At 41.1% G+C, this 21,338-nt stretch overlaps 1 long non-coding RNA gene across 1 annotated transcript in view; it reads left to right on the forward strand.

Annotated features, from left to right (window-relative positions):
- LOC109289547 overlaps positions 1-21,338 on the forward strand; it is a 205,722-nt gene that overhangs the window by 49,319 nt on the left and 135,065 nt on the right. Inside the window, exons 4-5 of the long non-coding RNA XR_002095399.1 lie at positions 9,088-9,238; positions 10,249-10,305. This is a non-coding gene — a long non-coding RNA (uncharacterized LOC109289547). The remainder of the gene's footprint in view (positions 1-9,087; positions 9,239-10,248; positions 10,306-21,338) is intronic.

Below are 21,338 nucleotides of genomic sequence, written 5' to 3' on the forward strand. Positions count from 1 at the left end.
CGCTGTTTTTTAGTGTGTGTGGGGTTGGGTGGGGGGGGGGGGGGGCACACACAGCATTCTGGGACCCCTATCAACTTTAATACAAGGCCTCTCCATAATATTCAACCACTGATGGATTGAGAAAGAGGAATCCTATGAAGTGCATCTCCTACAAGGTTTTGTGCATATGCTTTAGTTTGCCTCAGTGCCATTGACCTGATGAGTATATCACATTCTTTGTTTTTATTTTTATTAAGGAAGCAATTTCCTTTCATTAATTCATTTCAATTTGGTATACCTCATTTGAAATATTTCACTGATGTTCTATTCAACTTAGCTCCCCCCACTTCACCCATGAATTCCTTAATAATATCAAACACACACATTCTCTGCTTATAGTACATTCATTAGCCTTGGCTCCCCTCTGGCCTCCAAATAGAAGTAATATGCAGCTTTGTACCTGTAAGCTTAACCATTCTGGGAATTATTCAGTGGCACCCTCTCTAGATATCCATAGTATTCAGGAAACCCACTTCCTGCTCCTACCCATTTTCTAAGTTTTCTCCCCTTTTGCTGGTGATGTGCCAAAAGCAGCAGGCAGTTATCACAGTGCACATGATTAGAAACATCCAGCCTTTTCATAAGGCTCCATTTAGTCTTTGATAACTACTTCAGGTGAGATTAAAACCCTCCTTTCTCTTGTACAAATATTCTGTGAAATGCTTCATGAGCTAGGAAAGCAGAGGATAAGGCAAGAAGATTCATAATGCCTTTAAAATCCAATGTGGTCTCAGAAATAAACAGACCTGCTCCTTCCAGCCAAAAGTCTGGATTTCTGGTGGCATAAGCCTTTTCTTAACATCCTGCAATAATACTACTGCAACTTCTGTGGTGATCAAACTAGACCTTGTAGTCCCATAGAGAAATAGTGAAAGTCTTTGGCCTGATTTGGAGGGCATAGAGTGTGTATCTGTCCCTCACCAATATTCACTTTAAAGTTCAGGAATGTCACCCATTTAATGCAGTCAATCTCATATGCATTTCCATATTTATGACCTGATATCTCCACAGCATCACAGACTCCGTGGAAACTACCCCAGCAGTTGATCTGCCAATAACAAAACAGGTTAGCTGCTGACTGGTAGATAGTGAAGGTGACTATTTCTCAGATGGGTGATGGCACTCTCCTGTGGGTGTTTTGCCATTGCAGCTCTGGAATAAGCTCTGCATATATCTTTAGGAAGCAAGTTTTTGTCATCCTGTAGTTCTTTTGCTACTACAGATGATCCAAGTTCTGCATCAAAACACTGTTCCACCAGTCAGTGCTAGTTGATTAAGCCCAGAAGCACTGCTATTTATTTCACCAAGTAAATAGTGACATAAATGTCCTGCAACAGTTACTTTGATGCCAAAGAATATTTCAGAAAATGCAGATAACCAGAGGCACTGAGTACATGGGGGGCCTGAGGGCCCTGGTCCGCCTTGGGAAGAAATGCATAAAACTTTCCACATGTCCATCATCTTAGGCAAAAATAAAAGTCAGTGCCTATGCAGATCACTCTTAAACAATAGACTAAAAGGAAAGTAAACTGCCTCACTTAAGCTTAATCCAGTGTAAGTTCTCAAATTTAATGATGACACAATAATTGATAGCATCATTCTTCATTTCAGATATGGTTCTTCCATAGGTGCCAACTCCTTGGATGCTCTAGGGCTCAAGCACCCACCAAAAACAATTAGTGGGAGCTCAGTACCCATGAGCCATGGCTGTGGCTGCTTACAGATGTTAAAAAAACCAAACCAAACTGTGCTTTACTGGAAGAAGCAGCGTATTCATTCAACCCAGCTCTGCAGTGTCTGTAAAGATTGGGTGCTTCAGAGGGGCATTTTGGCACTTTTAGCTAAAGCTGATTCAATCAGCTATTAGATAAAAGCACCCAAAAGCCCCACTAAAGCACCTGATCTTTACAGCTGCTGCAGAGCTGGGTTGAAGTAATGCACTGTCTTCTCTGGGTATGTGTGGGGCTTGGCATGGGGATGTACTGAGTTTAAAAGAAAGCACCATTTTTTGTTTGGTTGTTTTTTTTTACAGCTGTAGGCACCCACTGGCAAACACCAGTGTCGGTGCCTATGGGCTCTTTTGTGGAAACACTGAGCAACTATACAATTCTGGCCAGGACTTTAGTAAAGAACCACCAGCTTTTGCAATTTGGTGCCATTTGAAAACCAGTGTGAAAGGAAATTCTGTTAGTCCTGTGTTTCATGTCTTTATGGTGGTAAACAGAGGACGTCTTGGCTCTTGGAAAAATTCCTGTTGAACAAATTTATAGCTGATTGATTTTAATCAACGAGTAAAATGCAAGCTTGTTCCTTTTTCCCTTGTGCTTCTAACATCTTTAGGATTGTGTTTAATTTGATTATATAAAACTTTTGTGCCTTGTTATGTCTTTCACTCTTGAATATAATTTTGGTGGTTGATAGAGGAGCTTGGTTAGATATAAAAGCATTAAAAATAAGTAACAAATGCTGTTAAACAGTGACTTTCAGTTAGTGGAATGAACTATAGTTGTCTATATTCTGATTAGAAACCAAAATTGTAACAGTGTTCCAAGTGAACCCAGAACTAGGCCAGTTAATAGAGTTCAGTCAATGATAAGAGGCTGCTTTCACTCACTGAACTTAGCCAGGGTGACCCATAATATATTATCTTGACTCAAAATTGTTAGATTATAGAGAGCAGAATTAGAAGATATATTAGAATTACACAGAGTGAGGGAGAAGGACAAAGGCCTTTGCTGCCAAAAGGAGAGAGGCAACATTGGAGGAGTTAGATTAATTTTCAACAAAGAACTTGACACAACTGGGCTAATTATAAAAGTATGTTGAAAAGATAGTGGCAAGTGAGTAATGCCAGAATTATTCCTGTTTAAATCAAAAGAAAGATCCATCTGCATTATTAGAAGCAAGAAAAATTGAGTGGTATGAAACATCCAAAGATTCTGCTTTAGCTTTAACAAATGCTGTGATCCTGCTGAAGTACAGCGGAGAGCAAATGATGTGTAAAAGCACTGGACTGAGATGCAGGTGTTCTAAAAGGGGTGATGAAGCAGAATGCAGAGAGTTGGAAATTGTTGGACCCTATCCAAAAGCAGAATTTAGCTCTTAAGGATTTTACTTTTCTAAGCGGTTGCAAAACCAAAAAAACTTTTGTGAAGCTAAATGAAAATGGCACAATCCAAAAACAGATTCTAGGTGCAGAGAGTAGCTGGGAATTAGGCCCAGCTCTTCAATTTTTGTATTCATCTCTGACCTTTCTGCCACCTTAGTTACTGACGTGTAATCCTGCTAGGGACAGAAGTTACATATACACTGGTTTAAATGATCAGAAAATGATTTAAACCTGCAACAGAACAGAAGTTCAACGGACTTAAACCACTTACTACATCCAACCAGGTTTATTTTAAACTGGTTTTGACCATTTTGTACCAGGGTCAACTGATTTCAGTCCAACTGGTTTATGGAACTTGTATCCCAGACCCTTTCAGGGTTCAAGTTAATTTGCAGTCTCCCCACAATGCTTTGCAGCCCTGGGCTGGCCCATGCTGTCTACTCCAGAATATAGGGTTGGTCCCACCTCTCTGCTTCCTAGCCAGAGCAGTCATAGTGCTCCAGCTGGCTGAGAAGGGGGTAGGGGTGGGGAATCCGGCTCCAGACTGCAGCCAGGTCTGCCTGCCAGGAATGGAGCAGCCCCTGCCAGGCTTTTATCCTACTCACCACTGAACAGGAGGAAGGAGAGTGGCCAGGCCCTACGGCCAGGCAGGCAGAATGATGCAGAGGGGGAATGAGGATTTAAGCACCCTCCCCCCACCTGGGACTCCCTCCCTTCCCACCTAAGCATACAAGCCCTAGGCTGGGGTGTGGTCCCTCAAGTAGAGTGAGTAGCAAGGGGTGGGGAGAAAGCCTGGCAGGGGCTTTCCCCCCCACACCCTGCCCAGACAAAGCCTGGCTGAGCTCCAGGGCCAGGAGCCCCTCTTGTGAGCCCCCCACCTGGGCATTATTATGCCTCCAGCTCTCCACTGGGGCAGGAGCCTGGCAGGGATTGCCTCTCTTCCTCCAAGGTAGACCCAAGCTGTGGTCCCATGCAGCCAAGGAAGGCCTCCGCACCTCAGCCTGTGAGCCTCCAGTCAGGATGTGGACTATCTGCTTGACGGGGTACAAAAACCTGGCAGGAATAGCCCCCCCCCAGTGGGAAGTGGGGGACAGAAGCCTAACAGGGGCTGCTTCCCCTGGCAGATTGGGGCTGGGGTCCCCTGTGGGCATTGGCAATGCATAGGGGGTGCACATGCACCCCCTGAGATTGGCCGTGCACCCCCTGAGAGAAGCGCTGGTGACACTTCTGGGTTTGCCACCGGCACTTCCGGTTTGGCCACTGGCACTTCCACCAATAGCAGTGATTGGCCGCTGTCCCCCCCAGTTGGCCACTAGGGGACCTCTCCTACCCATTGGTGATCAGCCACTGGTGCCTCCCCAGGATTAGGATGCACCAGTTGCCCATGCTTGTGGGCCAGGGAGCGGGGTTTAAATCTGCCTTTCCCCTGGCCTTCACATGCTGGCCCTAGGCTGGGGCCTAGCTGTGCCCTCTCTACTCGAGGAGGGAGGGGAGGAGAGCCTTGGAGGGCTTCTCTGCTCCCTTCCCTTTGGCAGTAGCTGGGAGGTGTGCTCTTGTATGCCCCAACTTTTGTCCTGAGCCACTGCAGGCATGTGGCTGCATTTCCAGGATCAAAAGTTAATGTCTATTCATTTGCTTCTCAGTTCAATCTACACAGAGTAGACTACCTTGCAAAGACTGAATTGATTCAGCCTCTGGCTTTTTGGCTGTCTATACTTAGCTGAGGCTTGCCACTGAGGTTGGGTGCTTTCACTCAGCCTATGCTGGTAAAGAACAAAGGCTCTGCCATGCCATCCTCCTACTCCTGATAAGCCCCTGATGCAAACCTGGGGAAGGAATAGAGCAGGCACATTGTGGCAGCTGTGTGTTTCCCTGTATTGGGCGATAAAACAAAGGCCTCTGGAACTAGTTTTCACCCCCTTTTTACATCCTAAGTAAATGTAAAGAGATAGGTCTTCTCAGAGATTTTTGAGATGTCAATACTGCAACCCAAGGGTGGGACTGAAGTTTGCTTAGATATACCCAAGCTACCTTTAACTGTTTAGCTCTGGCACTAAAAGCAATGAAGCCATGACAGCATAGGCTTCAGTGTGAGCTGGGTTAGCAGCTGAATTATATTTATGATGTTGTGACAAAAGCTGATCAGTATGTGGAAGCCATGGCAATACAATGAAAGGGAGAGAATTTAGTCATGGGAAACAACCATGAATAAAGAGTGCTTATCAGTCAGAGGCAAGGATTATAGAAAGACTTAACTAAGTACAAATGTGAATTCTTCAAATATATTTCTATGGGATGTACATTTTAATTCCAATAAAAGTTTCTAACCTTTCTCTTCTACAACAAATTGTTCTCATGTTGCAGTGCTATCTTATTTGCTTTGTATCTAGATATACTAAAACAACATAGTTGCAAAAGGGATGTGAATTGGGAATGGGCTTCTTTGACCTAAATTGGGCTCCTTGGACTTAAATGACATCTTTAGACTCCATTTGGGCTCTTGATTATACTGTTTGTATTTCTAAGTTGGCTTGTCCAAATGAGTGAGCACTATATATGAAAATGACATGTTCATACTTGCTTATAGTTAAAGTGCTTTTGTTGGGTTTTAGGGAAATATACATATGGAAAATGCATAGTAGCAAAAAGGTATAAATAAGAAAAATCAAAGCAAAAAACAGATTGTCACCTTTGTAGTTTTTAAGTCAATAATATTGCCACCTTTTTTTTTACAAGCATCAGACAGATGTGTGAAATTACTAATAAAAATAAGTAATTGGACATATACTTTAAATGGTTTTATTTTGTAGCATGCAAAATAAGTGGGAGAATTTTGGGTTTTTTTTGGTGTATTCTCAATTATGCTGCGGAAACAGTACAATTAAGATTTACATGCACAGAAATGAAAACGTGCTCAATAAGGCAGAAACTGTAAATTTGTCAGGGGTTGTGGCAGGGCCTGGTAAGTAAAAGTTGTGTTTGTAGACAGGAGGTTGAATAAAATCAACTGTCTTCTGGGAGACAGACAGAGGCAATCTGGGAACTTCTCACATTTCCATGTGGGACTTATAGTCCCACCTTCATTGTAGTTCTTGTGTGGGGTGAGTAGTAACAATATCCACTTGAAACAAGATCTAGCTGGAGTGTTAATGCAGAGTCCAAACTACAATTACTTTTCTTACAAGTTGGGGCCTCCATCCCTTGGAATACGGTGGTCTTGGCAGAGAGGTCTCTCCAGATGACTGTCTAGACAAAAGAGAAACCTCAGCCTCAATATGGGGAAGGTAACTTACTCTATCACTTCAGCCTGCTCACCTGAAACGCACAAACCAGCTCAAGCATGCATACTCTCCCTCTCTCCACAACCAGTAAAGGGCCCTCACCAGTAGAAGTCTTTGTTTGTATGTGTAGCTTGCTCCTGGGGCCTTATGGCTAAGGGCAAGTGAAACTCGGGGGCATCCAAACCCCAAGCCTCCGGGCTTGGGCATGAAAGTAGGATGCCCACCAAAGGTTTTGGAAAGATCTGAAGCCACAGATTCGGGTGGAGGAGTAGGGCCACTTATGGTTCTCGACTGTCTCTCAGATTTGGGATTTATTTTGGCTAATTTGGCTTGGAATACAGGAAAAAAAGTGTATGTGTATTTGGCACAAGTTGGGCCTTTCTGTTCAGAACTATCTAGCATAGAAGGAGCAGAACCAGTGCTCAGATGGCATTAGTCTGAAGCTTCCCTTTTGGGTCAGATTTCAGCCCACTACAGCTCAATACAGGCTATAGTTGATGGAAGAGGGAAGCCCTAGCTGACTTAACAGGAGCACAAGCAGCCAGCGATCCTAGCTCCCAACCCCTGCTCCCTTCCTGGTTGCTTGAAGAACAGTAGGTTATCTTTCTCCTGCTTGCTCCAACAATGCCAGGATATTAGTTATACTTCCAAGACCCTTTCCTATATGACAGTCATCATCATCAGCTCATCCTCAGCCCAGATATTACCTGCACCCATGGAGTAGACTCCGTCAGTCTTCCAGTAGTCTGTTCCATAGTCTTCAGTCTTTATGTGACCACAGTAGTAGTGCTGTCATGTGACCTGAGAGTTGGGAAGCCTAGATTGTGGGTCTGTTATGCCTCATCATTAACCCACTACTTCTTTGCCCAAGGTAATACAGGAAACAAAGTTATTTCCTTGAATTTCTTTCTGGTGGGTCTCTGTGAATAGATATCCAAGAAACCTTGAACTTTTAAAAACCCATGAATTACCTGGTGGCTCTTTTATGTTGTGGTAGTTTCTTCCAACTCCAAGTTCCTTGTGTGATAAATTCTTTACGCACTATTTTTGTAATGGGGTTCTAGTCCGGCTTATGTTAGGGTTTTTTATAATCTTCGTATGTACTGTTACTAGCTACTCTAGGTATGCTTTTTCTCTACTCTAAATGTTAGTAAGTAATGGTGCTTTGTCACATTTTCAGTACTGCATGAGAAAGAACACCAGAAATGGTTTCCATTGCTATCATTTCTACTGGAAATCAAGACAAGTTCTTCTTTAACTTGACAGACAGGATCTGTTTTTTGGGAAGCATAAAAGTCAAATCTTCTCCACTGTTATTGCAAGTAAGAATGTTTTTGAAGTTGGGTTTTCTACATTCCTGATCTTAGTTTTCTCTTTGTCCAGCTGCTTTTATGTACTTGAATATCCAAAGCTGTTAGTTTCCCTGAGACTAAATCTGTTTTCTCCTTCACAAAAGGCAACCTTTGCAGAGTGTGTCAGATCACAAATGTGGTAGGAGTGTTTTAGAAAGACTTGAGGACACCCCTCTAATGCTGTTGTACTTTTTAAAGCAAAATGCCTTTGCTGTCCAGAAACCCAAGCGCTCAAGAAATCTGCCCACATTGTTTTGACTTCTTCATTATTTTTAATTGTAGCTTAGAGGAGCAGCACTGAAGGAACCTTTCTACCCTTAGGGTCAGAGAGTAGAAGTCCATATTCAGCAGAGTTCAGGGAGATACTACTCCTGTACAGGCTTGAACCTTATCTGAACCAACTGAGACTAGTCTTCAGCACCTGACTCCCAATTTTATCCTATAATGATAACTTTCTGAATTGTTACCTGGCGAATTATCACATTATAATTGAACTTAAGTATAAAGATATTCTGCCCTGTAGAATTCTTCATGCGATGCATAGTTTTCATAATTCTTTGTGATGCATAGATGTTTCCTTATCTGTATTCTTTATAAATATTCCTGGAAGATGAGACCTTTCTAAAGCACAATACATTAATTGAATGCTCCGCAAAATTCTTCAGGGGAAAACTTTGGCAGATTTTGCCAAAACTCTGTATAGATTCACCCCGAAGTACCTGCTCTTTATAGAGGTGGTAGAATGCCAAGGCAGAGACTGACCACCTAGGGTAAAATCCTATCTTCACTGCAAAACTCAGTGGGAGTTTTGCTTTTGATCTCAATTGACACAGGATTTCACTCTGGTGACTGGTGGGGATAGGATATTTTGGGTGGAGATCTTCCTCTATATCATGAGGAACAGATTTGTTAGGATCATCCTCATGCACAAGGGGATTTGGAAGGAACTTGAGGCTTGTACAGAAAGGGTTTTCTATGGCAAAAACTAAGAACAACAGGTTTGGGAAACAAATTGATATTGCCATGTTTTTATAAAAATAAAAAAGGGAACCAAACTAAAGGAAGAAGGTGTCAGGTTGGACCTAATTTTGTATATGCATCATGCATCAGGGTGGGAATGCCACTTGCTTATATGGATATTCCTTTTCAGACTTGCCTCCTTTAGTTTACTTTTGTTATCTGTGTTTAAAATCAAACTGTTGAGAGATTAAGGATTTACTGCTTTTCTCCCCTCTATCAGATTTGTGTCGATTTACTAAAATTCAAGCTCATTTTCATTTGGTTCATTGCCTTGTCTGGTTTTTAGTGTATACAGAGAAGCACAGTAAAAGTTATCAGGCCTAGGGAGTAGAGGGGCAAGATGAAGTGAGCCATCCCATTCCACAAGAAGCAACAAAGACTGATTCAGAAAGTCAGTGCTGTAGCTTAAACATGGAGGACAAGAGAGATCCTTAGAGGTAAAACAACTGACAAATTTTCACAGCATGCACTACTGAGAGATGCGAATCCAAGGAAAACATCATGGCATGTGAGAAACAAGCTTTCATTGATCACAACACGCCATGATGTTTCCATGATAGCACTGTCTAGGAAACTGTTAATGTTAGTGAGAAGATAATACAGTATTTGACAACTATTGTTTTGTTTTAAGAAGTACACATTAAAAATACATCTAAAATACAGGACAAAAGAATCCAAATAATGTTATTAAACTTCTGGTAGATGCAAGTCTCCTGGGAGGTTTACATGTGCTTTTGAAGAAAACGTGAAAAACCCTAGGTTTTGAATTTTCAAGCTAAACTCACCATATTTTTTGTTCTGTTAAAAAAAATCTATACAGAATTATGTTGCTGAAGCCCAAAATAGAAGACTTAAGCTATATAAACATTTTGCATATTTTTGTTTAATTTGTTGAAAATAGCACAAAATATGCTCACAGTTGGCATCCCAAATGCAAATATTAGGAGCTAGTCCCTTGATGCATTATGGCTTTCATCAGTATGGTATGGTGTGTTTCTGGAGAGGCTGTGCATATTTGTGGCTCAGGATAGCAAGAATAGCATGATGTACTTTGTTGTGCCCTATGAAGACACAATGTATTGGTTTCTACAGAGATTCCAAAGAATGATGATCCCTCTGTAGAAAAAAAGGAAAAAGAAGTAAAATGTTAGTATTACCAGTATTTGATTCCAAAATGTATTTATGTCATATTTTGTGGAATGAGGTAAAGGGGGAAAAACTTCTGACAAAACAAAAATATTATTGGGACAAGTGTAGTGTGTATAGGGGCTCTTAATCTTAAACATAATCCTTTCACGTTCTAATACATGAGGGCTAAATGGGGAGCTTTTAAGTTGAGAAAATATGCAGTTCATGTGAAAGGTTTGATAGTACCCACCAAAAGCTTAAATGTGCCTGACTGGTTTTATGGAAGACAGTAAATTAGTCTTTCCTTTACCTTTGACAGGTGAGAAGCAGTTCTTGCATGACCAGTGACTATCACCATACATCTGCTACCACACAGGTGAGGCTTTTGGCTACAAAATGACGACTGGTAAGAAAAACAAGATGTCTTTCCTGGTTATAAATTTAACTCTTCTATGATTAGTCTGGGCCAATTAGGACACCCCTGGGGTTCAGACTATGGCTCAAGTACAAGCTGAAAGCCTGATTAGCTGAGGTCTCTTGATACTTGTTCTTGGTAGTAAATGCTGGCACATATAGTATTGATTTTCATTTAGATATCTTAATGTTTCCAGACAATCCTAGCAGATGTGGGCTGAACTCAGATCTACGAGAGTGCTGGGCTGCAATCTGCAAGCATTTTTCTTGCCATTTTGTTTCATTTTTCCTAAACTTAACTGATTTGGAATCAGGAGATATAAATGAAAAATGCAGAGTTTGCCTATCAATCATGGCATGTACAAACATTGCTACTGCCCTTTTCTAACATCCTATTACCACCGGGTAGTTGGCTAGTCAAACAGGAATAAAAATTACACTGCAAACATCATAAGTTAGGCTTGATTTGTTGAGCAAGAAGCCTGACAATTCTGTAAGAGTTATATACCTCAGCCTCGCTGAAAATCAGCCTTGTTATGGCTCTGGTACGTCTATAAAGATTGTTCATTTCATATAAAACAGCTACCTGCACTGAAAGGCCTGAAAGGAAGAATGATGCTGGTTATAAATATAGAGGAAAATCTATTTGTCTGCCCCTTCGTGCTGTTAGCAAGTCACACGATGCAGCCCTTATGCTGTTCCTAGGCAGCAGGGGGAGTTTTCCATGGCCACCTTTTGCTTTCATCTTCTGGCCTGGACTGAAGCACATCATCTCTCTTTGTCATATGAGATAAAGCAATGAAGTGTGACCAGTGCCACTGCATTGCACTCTGCCCACCAGGAGCACGTTAATGATAATGAAAAACTATACTGCACCACATTTAAACTAAATGTGAGCGTAAGGCTGTCTGTCGGCAGACTGGTATAACAGTTAATGTCATAAAAGATAAATAGAAATTATTAGAATTGGTTTGGTAAGGATTTTTTATAGAGCAGGGTTGTATTCCTTTAAAGATACATTATCTGACTGTTAAATCTAATTTCAGGCTACTGGGCAATTAAAATGATTAACATTCTTTACTCATATAGTTCGATTCATTAAAGTTTTAAACACCCTTTACACACTATTTATGTTGAAAATAGAGAAATAACATGTTAAAATGTCTTGGACCATTAATCATTCAAATTTGCTGTATAACCACTTTCTCAAAACCTTAATACCACAGTGCATATTTACAAACCTCAAAGGCATGCTTGAAAGAGAGAACAAAATCAAATTCCACCCCCACTATGTCCAATAGGCCTTTTGCAATTCCCAGACCTTTTTTGTGTCTGCAAAGAATACTACCCAGAAAATTCCCCAAAAAGATTGTCTAGGAAGTTATCCCTCCTGGGGGCTTATCTACTTCTGCACTGTCTTCACTGGGGAGCCTATTCTCTTTTCAGTGCTCAGAAATTTAGGCATGGAAGTCCCATTAAAGATAATAGGTGCTCCAAGTATAAATTCTTGTGCGCTGAAATGAAAATATATTCTGGGTCTGACACTTAGTTTTCAAGTATGTCACATGGAATTTAGTATTATCTACTGACAAACCAGTTTATTAGATGGATAGAAGAAGAGATCTTCAGGATAGTAAATGCTGCCATTAGTTAGAGGTAAAACACCCACTCCCTTCTGTGTTAGCATTTGCAACAACCTCTGAAGCACAGTGGGAACATAATCATGAAAGTCAGTATACAGTATCTGACAACACAATTAAAATCCGTATATTAATGCTGTTTTTTTGAATGCATTCACTCGAAAGAGATCCAGTTTTGGAAAAAAAAGTTTTGAAACATTTAATTTCAACCTTGTGCTATCAACTGGATATATTTGGATCATGTTTTTAACAACAGATACTGTAAATCACTCAGGCCAACTGAAATGAAGTCCTGTGTTCCATGTTGTCAGATTGTGGGACATGCCTGACCTTGGAAACAATGGTTGATTATGTGGCCATAAAACCTTACACTTCAAACCATGTCAGTTTTCAACAGTCAAGCTTTATCAAGACAAGTGGATATTTGGAGGGAGGGAGGCTAGGAAGGATATAGGTGTGGCAGGGAACAACAATGGTGATTTCAATAGGAGGAGGTCTCCCCTTTGAGTAATGCCCTAAACTTGTGTCTCCATGTTAGGTGCACTGCTGGAAGTGCTGCTGTTCAGAAGTGGTGTAAAACAAAGGTCATTGCAGTCATTGCTAATTTTATTAAACCCTTTTATAAGTGCTAGAAAGAACATAATTACCCCTACCTAAATTTCTCCTGGAGCTCCCCTTAGCAGAGTTTTTCTTTTCTTCCTGTTCTAGCCACATGGTTTGGTGGCATCATGGCAAACATGGAGACAAGACAGTATTGGTGTTCGGTGGTGTGATCCCAGCGTGCCCGCCACAGCTGTGCAGTGTGTTAAGCCACTTCACTTTTAAAATGCCATTTGCAATAAATGCAAAATCAAAGTTGGAGTGGCATTTTGTTTACCTTTCAGGTGTCCAAACTTATGCATTGTCTTTCTTTCAGTCAGGCCTGATGGCACAAAAGTCAGTTAGCTGTAGGGGATCCATACAACAGTACTGAAGGGAGATAATTTTTCACTAATCCTGTCTCCCATTTCTTCTTTATTCCATTACGCTTATCCTCAGTGTAAGGTTTCCTGATATAACAACTAGTTCACTGTTCAGAAATAAGCCATGATATTTTACAGTACTGTGTACTGTATCTGATGCAGTTTTAACCTTAGACAATAAAGGAAACTGTCACTGTCTATCAGTGAGGGTGTTTCTAATGCTGCTCCATCACTCATTTCAAGAGCAACATGAGAAGAACCTTTTCCCCAAGAGACTGACAGCCATATCATCTCTGCAGTGCTATAAGCTTCTGCTGACTTAGAGAACAGAAATCCCAAAGGTACTCCTGAATTTAGTGACAGTGCAATATATAGTACTTCAAGCCAGTCCACCAAATGGGACGTGCAGAAATGCTCTGCAGTTTATAGTGGTGGGGGGGCTGGTAATCCAACATCAGAGGATATAAATCACACACTCCTCTCACAAGCCCCCTCCCATGTCTTAGGAGGGAGTAACACAAACACATGACTTTAATATCTTGGGCATCGTGGGCCAGGACCTCTCCCTGGCCTCTCCCTAGTATCAGACACTTAGGGGTCAGGGGCTTTCAGGAGGTTGCAGTTTCAGCACTCTCTTTGAGGTCCAGCTGGGGATAAGCTCGGGTGGGGAAGTCACAGAAAAGGTGAAAGTGCGTGATCCCTTCATAAGGCAGTAGGGGAAGAAGAAATGATTCTGCCATGAATGACGGGAGGTTTGTGTAGGGTTTTGTGATACATTTTGGAGTCTCAGGTTGACTGGCTTGTGCTGGCTGGATGGCCTTGATTCTGATTTTGAATGGCTCAACCTGAGGCTGTCCAACTGGTGGTCATCCAGGCTGTGAGGAATTAACATGCAGCCCCTGGGCTTTTGGCTGAACACCGCTCACATTGCTCTGTCTGCTGTGGCAGCGGTGCCCGGTGTCTCTGGGGCAGGGCAGCATGCGGGGAGGTGGCTGAATGTGCTGCTCATGTACCAGTGCCAGCAGGGGGGCTCGGGCAGAGAGCTCACATTGCTCATGCAGTGCTGTGGTGGTGGTGGTGGGGCTTTGCCCATTGGGTGGTGGCAGTGGAGGGAGCTCCCACAACCAGGGGGGATTTTGCCCATATGGTACTGGCAGTGGAGGGGCTCATGTGGCCAGGGTGGTAGAAGGAAGAGGCAGCAGTGGGGGAGGCTCACACAGCAGTGACAGTGGGGGGCTCTTGCTGCTAGTGCTGTTTGGGGGCTGCAAATGGTATTAGTCCCAGGGAGCCCATAAGGTCCTGGGACCCCTGGTCTGTGCAGTGTGCAGGCTCCAGCTGCTCTGAAGTTGGACAGTCCTGGCTTAAACTCATCTTTGTGCCCAAGGGTATCGTCAGAACCCTATCTGTGTTGGAAGGGGTGGTGGCTGAATGGCTCTTTATGTCTTAATTTGAAAAATATTATGAGCCATGTAGTACACCCAACAGACCATGCAACATTCCCAACATCAGTGGAAGACAAAATTTGGCCCAGGGTCTCTGTCTCTTCCATTTTGTTAATCACAAGTAAAACATATTACCTGGGAACAGTTTTCATTCAGTTTAACGGGAAAATTATGTGTTGCTCTTGAGGCTTCTTTAGACTCCCATTGTTTATGATTATTTGCAGTTTTACACGGGAAATACAGACAGCCCATGCTGTGAGAAAGATCAGAGGTGTCTGTGCTCCTCAAGGCTATTTCTTTCTTTAATTTCTGTTTAGAGTAAATGAACTGATTGCATTTTCTTTTTTTGACATGCCATATTATATCTCACATTTCTTCAAATGATTTTGAAGTAGCATAATCTGTCTTAAGGATAGGTATGCTCCCTGAATCTGGCTTCTTATGTCTTGACCATTATTTTAAGCCTTTGGTGACTTAATGTTTATGCGTAACAGTATCATTAGCCACTCTTCCGCTTTAACCCCATTTTGACTACACAGTAAAGAAGCAGATAGAAATTCTCTATTAAAACACCTCATGTTCATCTAAGAGAGTTGCAACATTTCCTTTTTTTAATTTTTGACATATATGTTTCATGTTTAATCATTGCACCCAGTGATATGTGGGCAATTTATGTGGGCAACCTGAAAACATCCTATGCCAGACCTGCAAACCCAAATCAAGTATTTTCATATGCAAATAGATGGTTAGTTGTGTGTGCAAACTGGAGATGTGTGCATATCTTTGTAAATCTGCCATTTTGGCTGAACAGGTTAACAATGGTGAAAAGGGATAGGGGATGTTTTATACTCTTCCCATCTGCCCAGCGTAACTATTCCATTTTATACTGGAAAATTAGATAGTTGATTAAATTACCTCTTAAAATAGCACAGTCAGAAGTTATTTCTGTCAAACCTGGCTTTAGCTCTTGATTATAAATATTGTGTTCAAATAGGCTTTGTGTCCTTTCCCTCCACCAAGAGGTAAACTACATCGTGTGTATTTCCAGTGAAGAACATTTTTGCTGTACACTTTGGAGATGAAAACTTGGGTGATGTTAGATCAAAGTTCCCAGTAATTTCATCATTTCTTTATGAAGAAATGCTTGTTTTCAGCTGTAGTTGGCATCAGTCTAAATGAATCAGTAAAATAGGATGATCTCAGCTCATATAAATAATAGCAGCCTTCTCCTGTTAGAGATGCCTTTCTTCTGGAAAAGGCAGTTGTCCCACATTAATGCATTTCTAATCAAAAACACTGAGTCCCATATGGTATTTTTTAACACATTTGAGAACCCTGGTTAAGACAGAGATCTAAATGTGCTGGAAACCAAAGTTCATTTTTGTTCAATGCTCAGGAGAATAGAAAGAGAGTGTACTGATCTGTCTCTGTGTTATCTTGGATGACTGAGTATTAGTTTTATAGTATTGGGCCCCATTTCCCCTTCCCCCTTTTTCAGGGGATGCTTTTTGTGAGAAGGCCTACATGTTACCATATTAGAGGGCTTTATTCCTCTCTCTCCCTCTTAAACATAATAAACATCAGAAAGCATCCCTGAGGCATAAACAAAAATTGTAGGGGGGACCCACTCCAGAATATCGGTTGATTCTGAAAGAGGAAGACTGAAAACAGTTCAGAGTAAAGAAATATTGGAGCTTAATGTGAATCTGGCACAGGTGAATGTTGACTTCAAAAAACAAACCATTCATGTCCTTGTCACATAAAATGATTGCTTCTGTTTACCATTGGTAGCAGGGGCATCTGCTTTGTGCGTCGTTACTTGATGTACAGAAATCATGTCATATCTCAATGTATTGGCCAGGAAACATAGTTTAAACCAGGCATCTTAGGACAAGTTTGCACATATACACATATGCATGTAATATAAACATATCTATATCATAACATTTTCCATAATTCACTGGATTTCTTTTGTACTAGAGAGTAAAAAAATATACATATACAACAAGGTGTTAAAGCAAATGTTCAGTAATTGGTTTCCAATTCCAGTCTGCTGTTGAAAAGATAAGTAAATACTTTAATATCTGTATATTTAGATCCATATTATATATGTATACTATTTTATATACACTAATATATAGATTAACACATATGTAATCAGAGAAGTGAAATAAATTCAGTACTGGGGTAAGCAGGCACCACACCATTGTTTTTTTGGTGCCTGACATCTGCTTAGGTCAGGGTGCTTTTGACCCTGTGTCTTGGTTTGTACAACTTTTAATTGTTATAAACTGTGCAGGGCAAAACAAGATTTTTCAGAAAAGTTCCAGAGAGTAGCACAGATATGATCCCACAGGTAGCACTCTAGGAGTTGCTTGTGTTGCTCCAGTTTGCCAGAACATCAACGCCAGGAGGACACTTTTGGGGGGATAGTGGTCAGCTACCTGAACAGTTAGAAAGTTAATAGATTTTATTCAGAAGGAGTACCAGGTAGGGCAGTGTGCTTTCTTTAGTATCTAAGTGTCCCTCTGACCCTATAGCTCTTTTCATTGATGCAATGCTGAGAACCTGCAAAAGTGCTCTCCTTGCTGTTTTACTTTGAGACAGGATGATATGCACTGCAGCCCCCAGTTGTTGGGGGTAGTTTTATGCTCTCGTCATGACAGACAGGATTCCAATAGCACCATATGTCAAAAACTCCAACCAATTCCAGTCATGTACCCACACTGTCCAGCTGTCACAGCTTTAATTATTGAAACTAAAGCCCAGATAAGTTTGTAGTTTTGGAAATGCTCTAGTCTCCTTAGATCTTTACTACTGATGTTATAGCTGATTAGGACCCTGCCAGCCTTCTGTTGGTCTCTTGAAAACTGCTGTAATTCTCATTCATCATGGAAGCTAACCAGCTGCTCCAGAGTCATCCCCTCAAAATGTGTTGCTTGATGTTATACTTTCCTGTTGTCCTGACCTTGATGCTTTGTATGTTCAAACAAAGGACACTTATTATATTGGAATTACTTATTGTACAGAATCCTGCTATAACCACGTTTTGTACACAAAAAATGAAAACCTCATCATTTATGTACCTGATGCCACTGAGAAGAGTGCTATTAATCTGCACTTTTTTCTCAGTCGTCCTGCTATAGTCTCATTGCCATTCCAGCAGAGATAGTGAGAGACTGTGACCTCTCCGAATGCTCTCATATCAGTCTATCACCAGGCTTTTGGCATGAATGTCTATCTTGTTGCTTAGCAGTCTGAAGTGATCCCTGTAATCTGAGTTTGGAGCCCTCACATCTACTTTTGTCATTCTTATCCAAATGGAATAAAGCTGAATACTTTCAGATTTTCACTGAAACTTGGGACTGAGTAGGGAGTTCAGCCATTTACTTTTTCTATTAAAATCTTCAAGTTGAAACTTTGTGATCTCAAAGTGCTTTGTAAGTTTTAACCTTTTTGACAGCTACTGCTAAAATCAGTCACAGTAATTCTAAGATGTGAGCAGTACATAAAGAAGTATCTTTTCTGGCTATAGATTTGCTTTTTGTGCCTATATTCTTTTTGAGCCATTGTAACATGCCTCTGTTTTTGCAGTTGGTAAGTGTCTTCAGGACAATGCCTATGCCCATTTGTGATATGTTTATTTTTCTTTATATTTAGAGCAATATAAAGTGTCCATACACAGACTCTCGGCTCACAATTAATTATTTTGAATGTGGTAAGGCATAGGCACAATTAACCAACTAATTTCCATAATCAAGAAGTAACTTATAAACAAATACCAACCCCCATTCTGTGTGTTGGTCTGTGGGTCTGGGTTTATGATCTCTCTTGGAGCTGTACAGGTATATGGAGTGAGTGCCAAAGGAATTATATGAGTTAAGCAATGAACCCAGGCATTTATAGGAATGCAGAATATAGGCTTTATTCATGGATAGTGATGTACACGAGTGAAAAGATCTGAGTGGAAGATTATCAGTTTGTACGAAATGCGAGAGGAAGGCAAAGAAGAATTCTGCCACAATGAACAAAGGATATTGGCACTGTGATGAGGAGACAGCAGACACTGGAATGGCACTGGTCCTAAGCCTGAAGGCAAGGAAGGCTCTTAAGGAATTTAACCTCATATCTCAGTGTATGCTGAACACAACATTCAGAATGAAATCTGATCCATTTACAGAAGTACAGGTATCTGCACTGACCTTATCAGCACCCAAGGTAAAAAAAAGCTGATGAATTTTATAATTTACAGAAGCAATACAAGGAATTCCCAGACAAATCTGGTTTCACCAACAATACTTATTAATGTGAAAGGAGCGTTGAATTGGCTGGAGTAATATCTCAATTCAGAAACAGTGAAGAAAATGAAAGATGAGAGAGGCTAACAAATTTCTGCACAGCAACAACCTTGGGGTTAACAAACATTAGTTCAACAAGAAAGCCATGGAGGCGATGGATTTGACTGTAACCTGATATGTGAGCAAAGGACACGATAGATTTTTTACTTGTGAATCATTTGTGGAAATCCGGTATATTATTGTGTAGATTCTTCATGGCCAGTATTGGAACAGATTATGAGTTATTATTAGCATCAATGAGATTGATGCAGAGAATGATCAAAACACAGAACTTAGATCTTGGTACTAAGTGGACAAATTAAAAAATCAGACAGCATAGCTTTGCAGGAAAACATTGTATCTCCGCTGATGGATGAAATGAACACTGAAGAGACACAGAACAGTGTAAAAAATGGGATTATCAGAATAGCGGTCAAGGTGTTGGACTACATGGCCAAAATGAAGAAACCAAGATGGATAATGGATGAACTGCTGCAGTTGATAAGCTAGGAGGCTGAAGGAGAATAAAAAAGGGAGACTCAAATGTAAGAGCTGAGTACAATAGGTGGACCAGAGAGAAAATAAACAGAAAAGGAAGAGACAGAAACAACTGGATAAGTGAACAATGTAAAGAAGCAGAAGAATACACAAAGAGAAATGTGACACAAAGATTGTACTGCAAGATAAGAGAATTAAATGAGACATTTGAGTTGAAGATGTCAGTGTAGAAAGACAAGCGTGGGCAAATAATTGAGGACAAGCAAGCAAGGAATAAGCAATAAAATATTTTGAGGAGACATACAATGTGCAGAACATAGTCGAGAAGCTTCCCAATAGAAATGTGGGAAAGGAGATGATGAAATCCTTACAAGTAAAGATCTTTATAGAAAATTTGAAAAAGAAGAAGTTGCCAGGAAATGACAATATAACCTTAGAGTAGCTGCAAACAGGCAAGGAACATACAGTAAAAGCTATGTACTAGCTACTCAACAAGTTTTACAAACAAGCTCAAGTACTAAGTGAATAGAGGAAAGTGTTAATAGTCCAAATCTATAAGAAAAGAGATGAACATCTACAAGGACTACAGAGGAATTAGCTTATTGAGTGGGCCAAGGAAAATAGTTCACGAAGACATTGTGGGAGAAAATGAAGAGATAGATGGTAGTGGCACTTGCAGAGAATACGCTGGATTTAGACCAGGAGGAAATACAATAGATCAGCTATTTGTGATAAGACAAATCTCAGGGATGTATATAGAATACTGAACCTGCTACAATAATTTCATAGACTTCAAACAGGCTTTTGATAGCATCTGGAAGAAAGTGATATGGCAAGTTTTGAGAATGTATGGCATCACTGAGAAATTAATCAACCTGATAGAAAACATCTACAGCAAGTCGATAAGTACAATGAAAGTAGGCAAAAAGCTGATGGAATGGTTATGGTGACCATAAGGGTAAGACAAGGATACATGTTATTGCCAGATTGGGTTCAGCTCATTACTGGAAGAAGTAACAGCAGTAGCACTGAGAGATGAAATAGGAAGAGTCATATTATGTAGAAGACAGTGAATAACCTTAGATTTACAGATGATATTGACCACCTAATACTGACCAAGAGGGAATATACTGATGACAAGGTAGTCTAGGAAAACAGAAAATTTGGACCAGTGATTGGCATGGAGAAGATGCATGCTGATAATTAGAAGAAAAGATCAAGAAACAAAGACTGAAGTAACTGGGGCTGGGGAAGGGGGAAACTTTTACAAGAGAGAAAAGTTGTGTTTGAGTACTAATATAAAATAGTTTAGAAAATGTACTACTATAAAATGTTTGAGTACAATTTGTAAAAGAAAGGGAATTTCAAAGATGAAAAAAAGACAGGATTCACTTCTACTACATTTAAGAAGTCTGAAAAGCTTGGAAAGGAAAAAAAAATGTTGAGAGGGTCCATGTAACAGAGAACCCTTACCCTGTTAGGGAAAAGGGGAATGGGTTCTTTAAGGAAGAGTTTTTATGAACCAGACAAAAGCAGCTGGCAAGGCTGGGGTTAATAAACAGCCCTGCCGTCAGGTCAGCTGATAGGTCACCTGACTGAATGTGGGCAGGGCTTGAGTAACATATAAGCCTGGGACTGAACCAAGTTGGGGAGTTTAGCCCTGTAAGCCACTGGATGAAGAACTTCTGGCCAGGAAGATTGCAGGGGGATACTGGCTGACTTCAGGGCTGCTCTAAGGACTGCCACCAGAGTACTGGTGCCCTATGTCTTCCCAGGGTAAGGGGAAGTCTTTCTGCAGGACAGTGAGCTATTGTTGTCATTTGCTACACCTGGAGCAGGTTAAGTTTGTTACAGCCTGGGTGCTTTTTCCCTTTGAGTTTTTGACTGGTGGTTTGGGTGGGACTAGAAATGAGTGACTTGGAGGTCCCATTAGTGCCCAAGTGGCATGTGTTTGCCTTGAGCCCTGCTGGGATCAGGCGAAGCACAGACAGGAGTCAGGGAGCCCAGAGGCTGAGAAGGGGTAGAGATGAGCCCAGAGAGGGAAAATCTTGGGGGCCAGAGGGCCCAGAGCCCAAGAAGGACAGGGAGCCCAAGAAGGGGCAGAGATAGCCCAGAG

Source organism: Gavialis gangeticus, unplaced genomic scaffold (genome assembly GCF_001723915.1).
Source record: "Gavialis gangeticus isolate Ggan-Ray unplaced genomic scaffold, GavGan_comp1, whole genome shotgun sequence".
In the NCBI taxonomy this organism is placed as follows: Eukaryota; Metazoa; Chordata; order Crocodylia; family Gavialidae; genus Gavialis; species Gavialis gangeticus.